The sequence below is a fragment of the Ailuropoda melanoleuca genome, chromosome 3 (genome assembly GCF_002007445.2).
Source record: "Ailuropoda melanoleuca isolate Jingjing chromosome 3, ASM200744v2, whole genome shotgun sequence".
NCBI classification, from domain to species: Eukaryota; Metazoa; Chordata; class Mammalia; order Carnivora; family Ursidae; genus Ailuropoda; species Ailuropoda melanoleuca.
In genome coordinates this window covers 68,321,896-68,340,706 of record NC_048220.1, presented here as the reverse complement: position 1 = coordinate 68,340,706, position 18,811 = coordinate 68,321,896, and the positions used below count along the sequence as shown (strand labels likewise).

The 18,811-nt window shown below is 36.8% G+C and overlaps 1 long non-coding RNA gene across 1 annotated transcript in view; it reads right to left on the bottom strand.

The window, feature by feature from the left end:
• The window catches only part of LOC105240737, an 81,755-nt gene extending 63,235 nt beyond the window's left edge, over window positions 1-18,520 (bottom strand). The window contains exons 1-3 of the long non-coding RNA XR_004624153.1: window positions 18,374-18,520; window positions 17,788-17,895; window positions 1,961-2,074 (exon numbers count right to left, since the gene is read on the bottom strand). This is a non-coding gene — a long non-coding RNA (uncharacterized LOC105240737). The remainder of the gene's footprint in view (window positions 1-1,960; window positions 2,075-17,787; window positions 17,896-18,373) is intronic.
• Window positions 18,521-18,811: the final 291 nt, after the last annotated feature.

The window sequence follows — 18,811 nt, the reverse complement described above, 5'->3', positions numbered from 1 at the left end:
CATCATTGACTAAAATTCTAAGCTCCTAAAAGCTTGTAAGTTAAGAATTAAAACAGAGGGGCGCCTGGGTGGCACAGCGGTTAAGCGTCTGCCTTCGGCTCAGGGCGTGATCCCGGCGTTATGGGATCGAGCCCCACATCAGGCTCCTCTGCTATGAGCCTGCTTCTTCCTCTCCCACTCCCCCTGCTTGTGTTCCCTCTCTCGCTGGCTGTCTCTATCTCTGTCAAATAAATAAATAAAATCTTTTAAAAAAAAACAATTTAATAAAAAAAAAGAATTAAAACAGAAAACTTAAAGAAAAGTTGGAAAAAAAATAATGATGGCCTCCAAATTGAGAGTACAAAACCAAGAAGGCAAGTGACATGCCTGTGAATAGGTGTGACAGACACTGTTTTGACAACAGAGCTGTGTGTCCTGTGTGCATGATATACAGTACAAGAAAAATAAGATAAGTAAAACCTGGTGTCTGCCTTCAAAAGTTGGAGGGTACAAAATATAAAAGCTCATTACCTCATTATACTGAGGCAGTGAATAATAAGTGTAATGTGTGGTTCAGATGTATATGCAGCATAGAGCTCTGGACTTGGTTTCAAATTTCTAACTTGCTGTATACAAAGAATGAGTATAGCATTCTGGTAAGTGCTTGAGCTGTGGATTTAGACAAATGCATCAGGGTTCAATCAGAGAAAGAGAACTAGTAGATTTATATTAAGAGATTTATTACAAAGAACTGGCTTGTGTGATTATGGGAGATGGCGAGGCAAGTCTGAAATCCATAGGGCAGAACATCAGGAAGGGCAGGCTGCAACTCTCAGGCAGCTGACGCTACAGTCCTCAGGCAGAATTTCTTCTTCAGGGAAGCTTCAGCTCTGCTCTTCTGTCCTTTCAACTGACTGAGTTAGGCCCATGTAGATTATCTAGGATAATCTCCTTTACTTAAAGTCATCTGATTAGGGACTTTAATCACATCTACAAAATACCTTCCAGCAACGCCAGGGCTAGTGTTTCACTGAATGTTACAGTGAGAACTGAAGCCTACCCAAGTCGACACATCAAACTGACCATAATAACAAACCTGGATTAAGTGCCCACCTCTATTACTTCCTAGCTATATGGCCTTAAGAAAGTTTCTAAATTTCTTTAAATCCTACTTTAAAGCTGCAAGAGCAACTGTTCATAGAATTGTTGTGAAGATAATGGGTCCATGTAAAGTGGGCCTAGCGATGTGCCTGGTATATAGTAAGTACTCAATAAATGTTACTCATTATCATCATCAACCTCACGATATATCTGGGTGATATTGAGCAAGTCAACCCCTTTCTCTAAGCTTCAGTTTCCTCATCTGTATTATTACCTATAATTCACAGGAGTGACATGAATATTAATGAATGTATATTAGAGGTGATATTTTTAATTGTGCCAAAGGTATGTTATCTGCTTAGCAAATTATAGACACTTACACATATTTTCCAAAACCCATTTTAAAAAACACATCTTCTAAAAATTCAACCAACAGTTATAACCACAGAAGTTCAAAAGCGAGTTGAATTCATAATGGTTTCTTATATATCTTAATACATCTTCAGGTTGATAAGTGGAAATTCACCTGACTCCCACAGGTACAGTCAAATATACACCAACCCACCCCCCCACACACAATTTATAGATTATTTTTTATGAAAGCTATCAAAACAGGAGATGTCAGGAAAAATATTTTAGGATATTATACTAGTATTAATTTAATTATACCTTTATTTTAAAAGTAATTTTAGAGAAGTTATGGTTTAGCGGTCTTAGCCTGGAGTAAGTCTATTTAAGTTAGAATCCCAGCTCCACTGCTTTCTAGCTGAATGAAATCAGGCAAGTCACTCAGCTTCCCGCCACATCAATCTCCTCATCCTTAAGATGAGGGTAGTAACAGTACTTCACAGGATGTTGTGAGGATTTAAGAAGCTGATACCTATAAAGTGCTGGGAACTTCCTGGTATACAGGCGTCAGCTCTCTGAAAATATCACTTCATGTCCTCCTGGAATGTCAGTAGGATGGCTTCCTGTGTGAAATATTACACTGGTCCTGCAGATTAAAGGAAAATGCTGTTAGATATTTACAATATCTCTTACCAATTAAAATTCATGTGTTCCCCTAAGAAAGACACTTTGATAGTAGCTATTCCATCTGTATACATCTTCCTTTTCTTGAGAATTTATCCCACAGATATATTTACATTGCAGCAAAAGAGAGAAAACAAGTGACCATCAATAAGAGACTGTATTCTCTTTTACCATGGTATACAACACAGCTGTAGAAAGGAATAAAGAAGCTTTCTATATACTGATACACAAATATATCTAAGATAGCAAATGAAAAAAAGCAAAGCATAAAACTGTGTAAAATGGTGGAAATGGGAGCCAAGATTATGTATTCTTGTCTGTTCGTATTTACATAAAGAAACTCTAGAAGGATACAAAAGAAATCAATCAAGTGGGCATTTTTTTTTCAATTAAATATTTTATTTATTTATTTGTTAGAGAGACAGAACACAAGCAGGGGGATGGGCAAAGGGAGAGGGAGAAGCAGGCTTCCTGCTGAGCAGGGAGCCGGGCATGGGGCTCCATCCCAGGAACCCCAGGATCATGACCAAAACCGAAGGCAGATACTTAACTGACTGAGCCACCCAGGTGTCCCTCAAGTGGGCACCTTGTGGTGGTAGGACATTGGATAGGACCCAGGTGAACAGGAAACAGGGCATGGAGCAAAACATTTCACTATATGCCTTTTTATATTTTTATTTTTGAACCATGTGAATGTGTTTCCTATTTAAAAATACATTTTGATAAAAGTCAGTGGTACCTGTTGTATCACAAAAATGCTGTGTCACAGACAACATCAAGACTTAATAATTATTTCTTCTTCAAGATCTACAGGTCAGCTGAAACTCAGCTGATCCAAGCTGGGCTCTATCAACAGGCTCTGCTTCTCATTAACATCTGTAGGTCTGCTCCCCGTGGTTCTCATTCTCCTTGAACCAGCACAAACAGAAGCACAGATGACTAGTGGAAGCATATAAGCCCTCTTAAATCTTAGGCTGAAAAATGACACAACTGCTGTTCATATGTCATTAGCCAGAGCAAGTTAAGGACTGAGGACGCATCCTATGCCCACAAGGAAGCCATGGCAGGAGTGCAGAAGCAGGGAGAGGCCCATGATTCAATCTATCACACCTGTTAGTAACTACAGACATCCTGAATATTCTAAAACTAGAACTGTGAATCACAGGTCTAAGGAGTAGCAAAAAGCAGGCATAACTTTCCTGAAGTTTGAATACTCTATGAATGTCATGTCTTGTCTTGACAATTATGTCATCACCGTCCATCTGGATCATTAATGGAATCAAATTAAATGAAATGGAAGACAAACTTATGAACTCACAGGACCAGAAGAGACTTTGGACCACACTTTAACCAACACATTTTACACATTAGGCAATTGAGACCTAGAAAAATTAAGTACAGTTAGGATATATAAGAAACTGTAAGTTAAGTTGAGCAAACACATAAAAAAAAAAAAAGTTGAGCAAAAACAAGAAGCACTAAAAAAGAGCTGTAAGCCCTAAAATATAACTACTATTTATTTGGGGTAAAGAACAATTATAAAAATATTAAGTGGTACATCAAAGAATTTGTTAAATGCAGGACCTACTAGATTGACTGAAGTTCCTTAGAGTCCAGGCGACGGGCTGAGCCAGGAAACAAAGAGGGAAAATCACAGTAACATTAACTACAAATAGCACCCACAATCATAAATCAGAACAGATTTCATGCATACAAAGGAATTATGATTTAGAGACAGCTCTCAAACATACATAAATAATAAAAGTGTATATTACATTTTTTATTTTGAAAATTTTTATTAGATTTTTTTAACTTAAAGGATTTCAAGTGTATACAAAAAAATAAATCTCTGTCTTTTACCAGACACCTGATCCACCTGCCCCCCAGAGCAAAATACTGTTAGTAGTTTCTTACGTATTTCTACATAAATGTACTATGTTTATAAAGATAAAAATACAGGGCATTTGCATCTTAACTATGTATTTCTGAAGACCTGGCATAATTCAATACATATTTTCCCAAAGGACTGTTAAAGTATAATGAGTACTATTTTTTTTCCAGTTCAAGTGACAATGGCATTAAAAACGATTTATAATTCACTAGTCCTATTAGCTTGAAAAATTACACAACTCTTAACTAATTCTTTTTAATTTGGGGAAACTCACAATATTTTATTTACATGGAAATGCAAAGGACATAGAATAGCCAACAGTCTAGAAGAACAAAGTTGGCAGAGTCACACTACCTAATTTTTGAGACTTACAGTATATAGTCATTAAGACAATATGGTACAGTGTGGCATGGGCAAAACAATAGGTGAATAATGGAACAGAACACACATATTTTTGATAGTTTTCTCACATTAATAATTGTGATTGAGCTGACAATTCTCTAAAATGACTTAATCTTTTTCATATTTATCCATGTCAGCTTCACCCTCACTTTGCTCAGCTGATGATCTGGAGCAAATATTGGACTTTACATTTATCACTACTACATTGTATCTTTTTTTTAAAGATTTTATTTATTTATTTGACAGAGAGAGAGAGAGAGCCAGTGAGAGAGGGAACACAAGCAGGGGGAGTGGGAGAGGAAGAGGAGCAGGGAGCCCGATGCCGGGCTTGATCCCAGGACCCTGGGATCACGCCCTGAGCTGAAGGCAGACGCTTAATGACTGAGCCACCCAGGCACCCCTACCACATTGTATCTTATTAGTTGCTGCTCTTCTTTTTAGCTAAGATCTTTCTGGATTTTCACTCTGTAATATATTCTAATATATTCTCTATCCCTTCATGCTTCTTATTGTCTATGAATTTGGTAATCACGTTTTTTAGCACTCTTTTGGTTATAATTAGTAAAGATTCAATTAAAACTGACTAACCCAAAGAGGAAATGTATTGGCTTTACAATCAAAAAGTCCAGGGTAGATTCAGATACAACAGAATCCAGGTAATCAAATAATACCACCTGAGTACTCCTCCTCTCTCAGCATCATTTTCCTCTTCATGGACTTCAGCTTTGTCCCAATGTTTCAGCAAAAGACTTAAGCCTATCTCTCATTGGCCTGAAATGACTCATATGTCCATCTCAGAACCAACCACTGTAGTCAGGAGATGTAGTTCTCTGATTGTCCTCATCTCAGTATCACATGCACTCCTGGAGCCATGGATGAAGTAAACCTCCCTTCAATCGCATGGACTGGGGAGTGAAAATGGGGAAAGGTGATTTCCCAGGGAAAACAAGGCACTATAATCAGGTTGTAGGGGGATGGACACCATAGAAAGGAAAAATAAGATATTTACATTACAGTATTCATCTAGATTGCTGACAAAAAAAAATGCTGGACATGGCCAAATGAAAGGATAACTAAAATGCTTACAAACAAAAAGATATTGTCTCCAAAATATATCTATTTTTATATTTGATTTTAAAGTATGGTGCTAGGAGAAATAAATGGGTGTTATTAGGTCTAAAGGAAGTAGAATTAATATAACCTGCAAATGCTCAATACTGGTTAAGGTTTAATTGCCCTATTCTATTTACACTGAATCCAAAAACTGGAAAGGGCTATATCTTAGACAGCCAGGCTGCTGCTACAACAAAATCCATAAACCGGTCTGTGCCTTAAACAACAGATATTTATTTCTCACAGTTCTGGAAACTGGGAAGTCCAAGATCAAGGTGCCAGCAGAATTGATTCTTGGTGAGTGCTCTCCCTGGCTTAGAAGTGTGTCCACATGGCCTTTCTTTACTGTGTGCTCATGGAGAGAGAGAGAGAGCTCTCATGTCTTTTCCTCCTTTTATAAGAGTATTAATTCCATCATGGGAGTACCACACTTACAACCTCATCTAAACCTAAATACCTCCCAAAAGCCTCACCTTCAAATACTATCACATTGGTGGGAGTAGTGCTTCAACATAAGAATCTTGACAGGTCACAAACATTCAGTTTCTAACAGTCCACAAAAGAGCTATAACCAAGTTCAAAAGTCAACGGAATGACCAAAGAAAATAAGTTTATCTAGCCATTATTCACACAATGAAAATAAACAGAACCAAGGTAGTCAATCCAATCTTGCACCCAGAAATAGTATTACTCTTAGGGAAGCTTAATCTGCAAGTACACAGACGAATATTCTCTGTACCGCCTCCAACGTTTCTCACTTGGACCAGGAACCAGTATTGAAGTCAACAAATCAGGATAAAAGCCTCCAAAGGTTCTACTAAACTCAAATGTCCCATAGGCAGGAAGTCAAAGCACAAAAGATTACATTTAATGCAAGCAAATAGTCAATTAATTGAAGAATGTGACACCGAAACCACCTCTTAAAATCCACAAGAATATCAGATAATTATGTGATTGAGGGAAACTGGAAATGCAAGATACAAATGGGTGATGTCAAAAAAGAAAAGAAAATGACAGGTTATTATACCAATTAGAGCTTTTAAAATATGTTTTAGCTTAGATATTTAGCTATTGCAGGGCTGTCATTTTCATTCGCTCAATCTACTGAGAGAAAACAAGGTACGAGAGGAGTTTCCTATGATGTCTGGTTCTTGGAATATAAAAAGAGATTTTAAAAGTACAGAAAGTGATAAGGAAATTAGTAAAACTGCCCTAAAACATGCTACTGACCCTAGTCCAAGCATTATATGCCCAACATGGTTTTGCTTCAGGGTCAATCTCACAAACCTGGAGTTTACACTTTCAAGTCTAGTGCCTATTATGATGACGTCAACAGGAGATACCAATATCTCTGGTGTCCCAGGATAAACTTATACCCCTACCCCTGGCAATAGAGGGTTTGATTTCTAAGTCTCGGTCTACCACTAGATCAACAGATAAATCACTTAATCCCTATGAAACTGAACTACCATTTAACCAAACTGGTGGAGAGGAAAAGGGAAGCAATAATGCCCGAAAATAAATAGTGCATCATTTTGAAGAAGTGGCCTAGCCAGATATACTCATTCATTACATGAACCTCAACTAGTCCTGCACAACTTCTAATCTGTCTGCTTTCACTCGTTTGGGATGCTTAAGTGGGGATGAAGAGGTTAACTTGAATAATCATAATCTAAAACTAATTAGTCCACTGATTGAAACATATGTTACCCACCTAATCTTAAACAGGGATATTTATTCACTATATAAAAAATCAAAAGTTTCCATGAAAAAGAACAAAGTGACTGGTAATACTGAATAATTCAAAATGTAAGACAAATATGTATAGACAAGATTTATTAACAATAATGCAATATTTTATTTTTCATAAATTTTTTGAAAATCAGTAATGAAATAAATTTTATTTTTATATATTTTGATATTCATTAATTTTATTATACTACACTTACTATATGATACATTATGCATTATAGTGTACTGTTTTCTTTCTTTCATCTTTTATGTTTCTGTGGTTCAATTTTTAAGACTTTATCTTTTGGAATAACAGTTTTAGATTTACATAAAAATTGTGAAGAAGAGTTCCCATATGCCATACACCCAGTTTCCCCTATTATTATTATTTTTTTTTTTTAAAGATTTTATTTATTTATTTGACAGAGATAGAGACAGCCAGCGAGAGAGGGAACACAAGCAGGGGGAGTGGGAGAGGAAGAAGCAGGCTCATAGCAGAGGAGCCTGATGTGGGGCTCGGATCCCAGAACGCTGGGATCACGCCCTGAGCCGAAGGCAGACGCTTAACCGCTGTGCCACCCAGGCGCCCCTCCCCTATTATTAACACCTTTACATGGTTTATTTTAGTACGAACTACTTTTATTTCCACTTGATTCTTATTTTTAATCAACATAACTGAAATACTTGATAATATGATCAAATAGTACTAAAAAGCTGATAATCAACTTTATCAGATCTAGCTGCATTCTTCCCCATGAATAACCACTTTTATCCCTTTAACTATTTCTTCTAGTTATTTAACTTCCATGTTTCTAAATATTTATACCTAAATTCCTTAAATTATCAATATTAGAAATTTTGATATTTTTTTCCCAAATGCTCCATCATATTGATCACAGACCCATGAAAATTAACTGCTGAGCAGTTTAGTATAATCAAATAATCCATCCGTTTCATTTCTTCCCCCAGTTTCCATTATGGAACTTGCATCCTCTTGCTACAGTCTGCAGCTGGTAGCTTCCTAGGCTCAATGCAAAGCTGAAACTTCCTTTGCCTATCGCCTAAGTTGGATACCCTGTTTCTTGGGCCTTGGGACTTTTTTGTCTTTCTTGGGTTGCAACCTCAATTTCTTGGAATAGATCTTTCAGTCACCTCCTAAGGAAAGACTCCAAGGAGGTAATTTTTCAAAACTTTGTTTATCAAAACTTTCTCTCTTCTACCCTCACAATTGATTGATTGGCTGAATATAGAATTCTAGGTTGAAAGGCAGTTTTTCTCAGAATCTTAGTGGCATTACTTTATTGTCTTCTACTTTCCAAAATTTCTGCTGAGATGTATTATGCCATTCTATTAGCTATTGCATGTGACATGGTTTCCCAGCATTTCCTCTTTAATCCAATGGTGCTGTAATTTTATGAAGATTTGCTTTACAAGTGTCCCTTTTCATTCACCGTGTTAGGCATAATGCTAGGCACTCAGTGGGCCCTTTCAAACTGGAGACTCATGTTCTAGCATCTTAGTCTTTGCTTTCTATCTGTTGAAATGGTGTTGAATCTCTCATCTACTCATAACTCCATTCCCACATTTTACCAGAAATCCTTTGAAGTAATATTTTAAATGCATAGTCAACTCAATTATTAAGTCTAATGGCATGTATATTGACTTTGGAACATGGTCTAAAACTTTGGAATGTATAGCATTTCAGGCCAAATAATAAAACTACTTAAAGAAAACCCAATTACCTGGGTTGAAGTTACCCAGTTTTCTCCTCTCCCTCCACATATAATCACCAAGATAGGACTGACTGAATAAATAATGAAACATTTGTATAATAGAATGTCATGTGATTATTACTGTTGTTCTAAACCATTTGAGAATAAGTGGGAGACATTATGCCTTTTATTACCACTAAATATTTCAGTGTGTATTTCCTAGGAACAAGTCATTCACATGATGCTTCTAATTTTATGAGCAGTAGATTGCAAGAACAAGATATGCTCTTGCTAAAATTAAGCACATACATAGAAATTCTGTATATAATATATCTACACCGGACATAGTCTGAAAAGGTTTAATGTAACAATAAGGCAGGGCCTTTTGGTAATATTCTTTCATCCTATGATGCAGACCCCATAAAGCTCTAGAGCATGGCAACACGGCCAACATCCAGAACATTTTAAGAGCCCAAATCAACTTACATTTTATAACTCATCTTTGATATGCAAAGAATTCTAATATGCTATATTTAGATGCTGGTTTGCTCTGTATGTGTGCCACCCCTTCTTCTTACTCTATTTTAAAAGCTGGAGCTGTCCTAATTTGTGAGTATGAAAAAGAAAAAAACGGCTACTGTATTTGGACTAGCTATTTAAAACGCCTCAATGTAATTCCCTCCTTCATGTGTGCTTTGGAATTTTCCCCTATCAAAAAGCTTATCAGTGTCAAGATCTGAGAAATAAAAGGAAAGGAAATGTGGTTTACTGGAAGGTTATAACTGTGGTCACTTAAAAACTCTTTTCTAGTCTTTAAGTAAGGATTTGAAATAAATTCTATCCAAAAAAATTTTTTTAACTCTAAGTAACCAAACACCATCAACACACCCAAATTACCTAAGAAGAATTGCCTTTTAAATAATCTCTCTCAAGTAAAATGCCTGTGATTTTTATTGTGAAATAAACATAGTTTGTCCAAGTAATCACAATGAGAATATTTATAAAAATTTGATAAGGTTTGAAAATTAATTTTAAGAATTGACACTGAATGCCAATTCAGTAAAAAGGAATCTGTAAGTAAGATCAAGTTCTCTCTTGAGTTAAATAGATCTCTAGAATATTTGGGATGGTTTCAAAGATAAGTACATATTGCAACATGATTAGTAGCAGCTTTGGGGTTTTGTGGCAAATGAAAGCCAGTGCTCCTTGCACTTAAAAGTGTTTACTAACACCTTACCAAATGTAGTGGACATCTGTTGTTTGTGTCTTCCTGGCATCCACTAGGAACCTGCTCTTCTTTCACTCCATGTGGCTCTGGAGAATTTGTCAAATCAGGAGGCCTTACTCTGACCTGACTTCAGGAGCTGGGACAGCTCCTGGGCTAGTCAATCTTTATACCTTCTGCTCGTCACAGATTAGTACATGGAGATAAACATATGACCCAAGCAAAACCAGAGTCCCCTGATGAGTGGCAGTATATGGACCCCAAAGAGTCTCTCTTCCTCTGACCTTGACTTATAGAAGACCAGAGGAGTCTGGAGGTGCCAGTGTGAGTGGCCATCACTGATTACCACACACAGAGAATCTGCTAGAGAATGATGTCAATACCCTGAGGAATACTGAATTGAGTGACAGAGTCAAGAGAGCCTAGAAGTCTGTTGACTCCCTGGATTCAGCTGTGCTAAGGCCACTTCCACACTGGGACTTTCTAGGTAAAAGAGCCTAATAAATTCTCTTTTTGCTTGGGTTAGTTTGAGTTGAATTTCTGTCTGTTGCAACAAAGCATCCTGACCGATCGGCAAGGCCTTTTCAAAACACAACGTATAGTTAGGGCATAACTAAGTACACTTGAGCTATGGTTGCCCCTAAATGGTACATCTGCCAAGAAAAGATTATAAAGTTATATGAATGGAATGGAACGTTAGGGTTTTTTTTATAACTTTGCAAACAGTTCCAGTACTCAAATACAAGCAGCCCCAGACAATCTACTGTCAAAAAGAGAAAATACATGCGTGTGGAGGTAAACGGGAGAACAGGATGATAAATTCAAGCCAGAGGAACATAGACACCCCTAACCTAAAAAACTTTTCAAAAGTCAGAGGTTTCATGTCTGTACATTACACAAAAGGCTATTAGATAATTTAGGTTCAAGTTTGAAGGTACTGTAGTTATAAAAGGAAGTTCAGAAAATGTACTGAAGAATGTAACTCAGAAGCTGAAAGACAAGTCTTGAAAACAGGGGCATGAAGTTCATTTATATCACATTCATGTTCTTGCATTACATTAAAATACTTCTTTTTTTTTTTTTAAGTATTATCTATTTATTCGACAGAGATAGAGACAGCCAGCGAGAGAGGGAACACAAGCAGGGGGAGTGGGAGAGGAAGAAGCAGGCTCACAGCGGAGGAGCCTGATGTGGGGCTCAATCCCAGAACGCCGGGATCACGCCCTGAGCCGAAGGCAGACGCTTAACCGCTGTGCCACCCAGGCGCTCCTACATTAAAATACTTCTTAACAAAATGTCTCATACTATAGGTTTGCTCTTTAGGAAAACCTGAAATATAAGAAGTATCAATTATAATCTTCAATACAATAATGAGAATTATATACCCAATTTCTACCAAGTTCTTTATATAGTCCCAAGGTTTATATACCTTTCCCTTCTACTTCTCTTAGAGAAATAAATATACTTTTTTACCACAATGTGAAGAAATCTCATTGTCCAAAGGTAGGTTGCAGTTATATAGGCTGGAACTCCTCTGTCACACGTCTAACATGTGAATTCTCTCTTACAGAGCACATTCTATAAGCTGATCTTTGGAGTCATTTTCCTTCTTGTTTTATCTTTCCCAGTTAACTCCCAGATCAGAAGAGATATGCAATTCTAGACCAGGGAAATCATAGAGGTAACATTAAATGTGCAGCATTATCTTCTAATGATTTTTTTTCTCATTTCTTATTATAAAAGCATCTGGCTTCTTTGTCTTACCTTTTCTTTTTTTTTTTTATAATCATATTTTATTATATTATGTTAGTCACCATACAGTACATCCCTGGTTTTTGATGTAAAGTTCGATGATTCGTTAGTTGCATATAACACCCAGTGCACCATGCAATACGTGTCCTCCTTAATACCCATCACCAGCCTATCCCATTCCCCCACCCCCCTCCCCTCTGAAGCTCTCAGTTTGTTTCTGAGAGTCCATAGTTTCTCATGCTTCACTCCCCCTTCTGATTACCCCACCTTTCTTTATCCCTTTCTTCTCCTACCGATCTTCCTAGTTCTTATGTTCCATAGATGACAGAAATCATATGATAATTGTCTTTCTCTGCTTGACTTATTTCTTAGCATTATCTCCTCCAGTGCTGTCCATGTTGCAGCAAATGTTGAGAAATCGTTCTTTTTGATAGCTGAGTAATATTCCATTGTAGATATGGACCACATCTTCTTAATCCAGTCATCTGTTGAAGGGCATCTCGGCTCCTTCCACGATTTAGCTATTGTGGACAATGCTGCTATGAACATTGGGGTGCATATGGCCCTTCTCTTCACTACGTCTGTATCTTTGGGGTAAACACCCAGTAGTGCAATGGCTGGGTCATAGGGTAGTTCAATTTTTAACTTTTTAAGGGACCTCCACACTGTTTTCCAGAGTGGCTGTACCAACTTGCATTCCCACCAACAATGTAGGAGGGATCCCCTTTCTCCACATCCTCTCCAACAATTGTTGTTTCTTGCCTTGTCTATCTTTGCCATTCTAACTGGCGTAAGGTGGTATCTCAGTGTGGTTTTGATTTGAATTTCCCTGATGGCTAATGATTTTGAACATTTTTTCATGTGTCTGTTAGCCATTTGTATGTCTTCATTGGAAAAGTGTCTGTTCATATCTTCTGCCCATTTTATGATTTGTTTATTTGTTTCTTGTGTATTGAGTTTGAGAAGTTCTTTGTAGATCTTGGATACCAGTCTTTTATCTGTAGTGTCATTTGCAAATATCTTCTCCCATTCCGTGGGCTGCCTCTTAGTTTTTTTGACTGTTTCCTTGGCTGTGCAGAAGCTTTTTATCTTGATGAAGTCCCACAAGTTCATTTTATCTTTTGTTTCTCTTGCCTTTGGGGATGTGTCATGAAAAAGGTTGCTGTGGCCGACATCTTACCTTTTCTTAATAGTGCCTCACAGTGCCTGGCATAAAGTGAGTACTCAGTAAATGTTAATTAAATGAAAAAATAGAACATTCCAAGGTAAAGGGCTTGAAAATGAACTGCTACTTTAAACTGGGAGCAAACTGAAGGTCTCAGAAGTTAGGTGATGATCCAACAACACAAAGCCATTAGTGTTAGTCCCAGACTAACTCTCTTGATTCCTAATCTAATGTTCATCCACTAAACCAGAGTTTTTGAACATTTTTTAAAGTAATGTCCACATGAGAGACATGTTTTCAGGGTATAACCTGAGATGTGATGAATTCTAAGATATTACTCACTATAGCCCCCACTCTAAGAATAGCAAGTGCTTTTTAAAAAAATAATTAGCAAACACATCTGTATTCGAACTCTTCATTAATCATAAATTTTGAAGGGGATATACCTTAAAACAGATGGTGACAAACTAGTGTGTTAAGAGACCAAAGAAGCTGGAATCGTTACACTAGACTGGGCTAATACGTACACGTCTTTTCCCTGAGAACACTGAAGCCACTTCCGTGATTTTACCTCAGAGTCATTTTTGTTGAGCTCACCAGATCTTGAGTTGTTGTGTTCCTCTGCTCTATACTCTTTGGTTATGTTATATTCCTCCCTAGATTATACTTGGAATTGAAAATCATATTATTCATTTTTGTATCACAAGGGCCTACCCTAAAGCCAAGCACTCAATAGAGGTCAGTTTATAAGACAAGTAAGGACAAGAAGATATCCACATGCCCAATGATGAACTTAGACCTTTAACTCAAATGAATCACAGACTTAAGTCTGTAAGACTTAATGTAAGAGCTAAATAGAAAAAAATATAGGAGGAAATCTCTGAGACCTTAAGTAAGGGAAAACTTTTTTAGATATGACACCAAAAGCACATTCCATAAAAGAAAAAATTAACAAATTGGACATTAACAAACTTTAAAATTTCTGCACTACAAAAGACAGCTTTAAGAAAATAAAAAAGACAAGGAACAAACTATGAGAAAATATTTACAAAACACATATCTAATGAAGAATTTATATCCAAAATTATACAAATAACTCTTACAACTCAATAATAAAAAGACAACCCAAAAATTTTTTTAAGAGAGAGAGTGTGTACATGCAAGTGGAGTGGGGGAAGGGCAGAGGGAGAGGAGAGAGAGAATTTCAAGCAGACTCCACTTTCATCATGGAGCCCTACGCTGGGCTCAATCTCATGACCTCTAGATCATGATCTGAGCCGAAACCAAGAGCTGGACGCTTAACCAACTGAGCCATCCAGGAGCCCCAAAAGACAGCCCAATTTAAAAATGGGTAAAATATATGAGTTGTTATTTCATTATAACGTAGATATGCAAATGGTTAATGGCTAATAAAGTCAGGAAAAGATGTTCAACATTTGTAGTCATTAGGAAAATGTAAATTAAAATAGGAATGAGATACCATTTCACACCCATTAGAATGGTTGTAAGAAATAATGCAGATAATTATAAATGCTGGTGAGGATGTGAAGAAATGGGACCCCTCATACATTGCTACTGAGAATATAAAATGGTGCAGACACTTTGAAAAACAGTTCTGAAGTTTCTCAAAAAACTAAACATAAAACTACCAAATGACCCAGCAATTCTACTCCTAGATATAGACATAAGAAAGATTTAAACATGTGTCTATACCATGACTGGTATGGAAATTTTCATTGCAGAATAGAGAAATGTTGATAATAGTCCCAAACTGGAAATGACTTGAATGTCAATGAACCAGTAAATGGATATACTAAGTGTGGTACATCCATATAATGGAATATTATTTGACAATAAAAAGGAAGAACTACCAACACATGCTACATCACACATAAACCTCAAAAACATTATGCAAAGAGAAAGAAGCCAGACACAGGATACCACATATTGCATGCTTCTATTTATATGAAGTGCCCAAAAAAGGCAAATTTATAGACATAAAACAGATTGGTAGTTGCGTGGGCTTGGGAGTATTAATGGGAATAACTATATAAATGGTCAAAAGGGATCTCGTTGGGAAAATGAAAATGCTCTAAAACTAATTTATGGTTATGGTTGCACTGCTCAGTAAAGTTACTAATAATCATTGAATTGTACAATTGAAATGGATGGATTTAATGATATGTAAAATACATCTCACCAAGTTGTTTTTAAAACGGAAAAGTGAATGAACCATTGCCTCATTTATACCCCTTGCAAAGATCCTTCTCTCTGTTGTCGTTTAGTATTCCATTAAATGGGTACACCACCAATTTCCAGAAGTTCTCTACTCCCCTATTTTTAAGATTCTTAACCTTCCTTCCCCCCGACTCTCCAGCAAAAACTCTCTCAAAAGCCCTTAGTACATTTTAGCATATTTGCCCCAGTCCTTCCATTCATAGCAAGAAAACATGGGCCCTTTGCAAGCAGCTCATTCACATTTTTATGGAGTCCTTATTCAGTTCAGTTACCTTGCCCTCAGAATGCTAGCAGTTTGATGGAAAAGATAGAAGATTCACAGAAATAACTATGAAATAGAGGTTCTACTAGATGCAGATGGGAAAAAAAAAAAAATCTTTCCGGAAGAGGGGTCATCTGAATGAGACAATGCATGACAGTCAGAATCCCTACAAGTGGAAATGAGCAGTACAAGACTTCCATGACCAGGGCCAGTGGTGAGTACACCTATTCTGAGCGCTTTCAGCTACAGATCTTTGTTCCTGATCTTTCTCTTTTCAAACCAAGTTTACCTGCTATTGGCTTTGTTTGTCATGCCTAACTAGTCAAACTTTGGCAGAAAAAGAGCCAAAGCTGAAGAAATAAATGAAGTTTCATCTGAGCCCTGTGACTGTCATCTCTATATCATCAATACATAATTGTGGCTCAGAAGTTACTATTTCACAAATGCTGTTTTTCTCAAACTTAAGCTCCTGGCACCAGAGATAGTGTCACAGAGGGGAGGACTAAAAGAACAGTAGGAGGGAAAGTCCTGCTAGAACTCAAGCATTAGAGCTCTGGAAAAAGACACCTTGTTTAGTTATAAACATATCAGACATATGGATACAATTTCCCCTGATATATATGTAAATCAGAAATTAGAATGTAGAATCTTATGTTTGACCATTAAAAATCAGTCCTGGCTTTAGTGGGAAGCCCACTGAACCATAAGTTTGACCAGAGAGAATCTGATGAATCACTGTATGGAAAAATATTATTCAATTTGCTTCTTTAGTTCCAAAGCATTCTTAGATTTTGAGCAACACGTATATGTAAAGTGTGACTATTTTCAATATTTCTGTTCTTTATTATTCATCATGCAATAAAAAGATTCCGCCATTAAGTAAATACTTACGGAGTACCTACCATGCGTCAGACACCAGGCAAACATTGATGAATGAGGGTAAATATAGAAAAAAGATGTATGAGGAGCTCAACTATAGTCCAATGTTTATAGAAGTACGGTCTGTGGACTACCTGCATCTGAATCACCTGAAAAGCTACTAAACTGCAGATTGCTGGGCTCCACATCAAACCAAATGAATCAGAATCTCTGTGGGTAGAGCTCAGGAATATACATTTTAACAAGCTCTATGGGTGACTGCGCACGGTGAGGTTTAAGAATCATTGTGCTGAGTCCCAGAAAGACTCACTCACATCACAAACAAGTAAAATACAGTAGAAAAATAGATTTCTCCATTAGATTCAGTGGTAATTATGTGCCAGAATGCTCTTGTATAGTATTCTTAGTACCAATAATTTTCACATGAGCTTTTAGAATAAAGTCTCCAAAGAAGCTACTATAAAATTGTAAATACTATGAAATTAATTATCACTCTTAAAGATAGGCACAAAAGAGGATAAGCCCTCATGACCTAATCACTTCCCAAAGGCCCTGCTTCCTGATACCATCACCTTGGGGATTAGGATTTCAACATCTGAATTTTGCAGAGACATAACCATTCAGTCCATTGCAGAGGTGTTTGAAAGAGGCAGGGATGAGCACTTCACAGAGCGTACTATAACCCTTGAAGGGATTTATTATAACTGTTTCCAAAGCCCCCACCCCCACCCCTTTAACCATACCCTTACCTAAATAGTCTGAACTGGGTCCTGGCACAGGTAGTGGGAATGTGAGAACCCTCCCCTTTCCTAATTACCAAAGGTCACAGAAAGTAACTGAATCTGTTGATCATCTGCTTCAGAAGTCAGCAACAATCCAATATCAAGTATGCTAGGACCCAATTCTTCATTTTCCACATACAAATTTCAGCAGCATGCAAATGGAAAATACCAAATAATTCAATAGGTCAACTAATGTCATTACCTGAGGTTACATCTTGAAGATAATTTGGCAGGCTTATCAGGTGGCAGACCAGCTCAAATCAAAACATTGCACATGGTCCCTATTAAAGTTCTATCGAAGAAGTTCTAAGTATTGATTCTTATCAGTGGAATTTGTCTTCTCTGCTTGTAATTTAAAAACTAGGAATTCAACAGAATGCTTGTCTAAACATTTAAAGAGATAAACTCCACACAGGGCGGGGTGAGTTCCCCTAGGTTTAGAGTGTTCGATTCTTATAAAAATGTCAACACCTGCAAGCATCATAGATTATACCTCAGTCTCTCTGCATGAACTTTAACATACCTCCTTTGTTCTTGATCTCACATAAACTCTTCTTGGTCAGATTACTGACATCTGAAAAGCTGCTCCAAAGGGTAGAGTAACAAGAAACTATGTACTTTATTTTTGCTCCTAAAAAAAAAAATGGTTTATTCATGGTCAGTGTAAGAGTCAACCATACAATCATATAAAGAATATTTTCAACTTTTTTCAGTCCTTTAGAATATATTGTCCACTATATGGTATTTAATGTTTTGATGTGAAGATTCTCACAAATAATTATTCTTTACTGATTGAAAAAAAAATGTGCAGTCTTCAGACAACCAAATACTCTTCCATTTATGATATAATAAAAAGTCCACAGCACATGAAGTTTTCATTTTTGTATTATTTACCAGGAAACTCAAAGCTAAATTTAGTGCTCAATTTCAATAATTACTATTAGCTGGTTTTTAGATATAATTAACTTTTCCTTTATTATTTGGTTCTTATTCCTTTAGCAGTGTGTTATTAATTCCAAAGTCTCAAATTCTTTTTTTCAATTTATTTTTCAATTTTATATTTTCAATTTATATTTCTATTGGTTGAGTTGAACATAAAAGTCACTTACTTTAAAAGTTTTCATAATCGTATGTAGTCATGGAGCCATCACCACAATCAAGTTACAGAATATTTCTAGGGATGCTTGGGTGGCTTGGTCAGTTAAGCATCTGCTTTCGGCTCAGGTCCTGATCCCAGGGTCCTGGAATCAAGTCCTGCTTCGGGCTCCTTGCTCAGCAGGGAGCCTGCTTCTCCCTCTGCCTGCTGCTTCCCCTGCTTGTGCTCTCTCTGACAAATAAAGAAATAAAATCTTAAAAAATATATAAATAAATAAATAAAATATTTCCAATCACCCTAAAAAATGTCCTCTTTGCAGATGATCCCCTCCTAGCCTCAAGCAACCACTGATCCACTTTGTTACTATAGTATTACCTTTCCCAGAATTTCCTATGAACAGAATCATATAGAATATAATTTTATGGCCTCTTTTACTTAGCAAAAAGTTTTT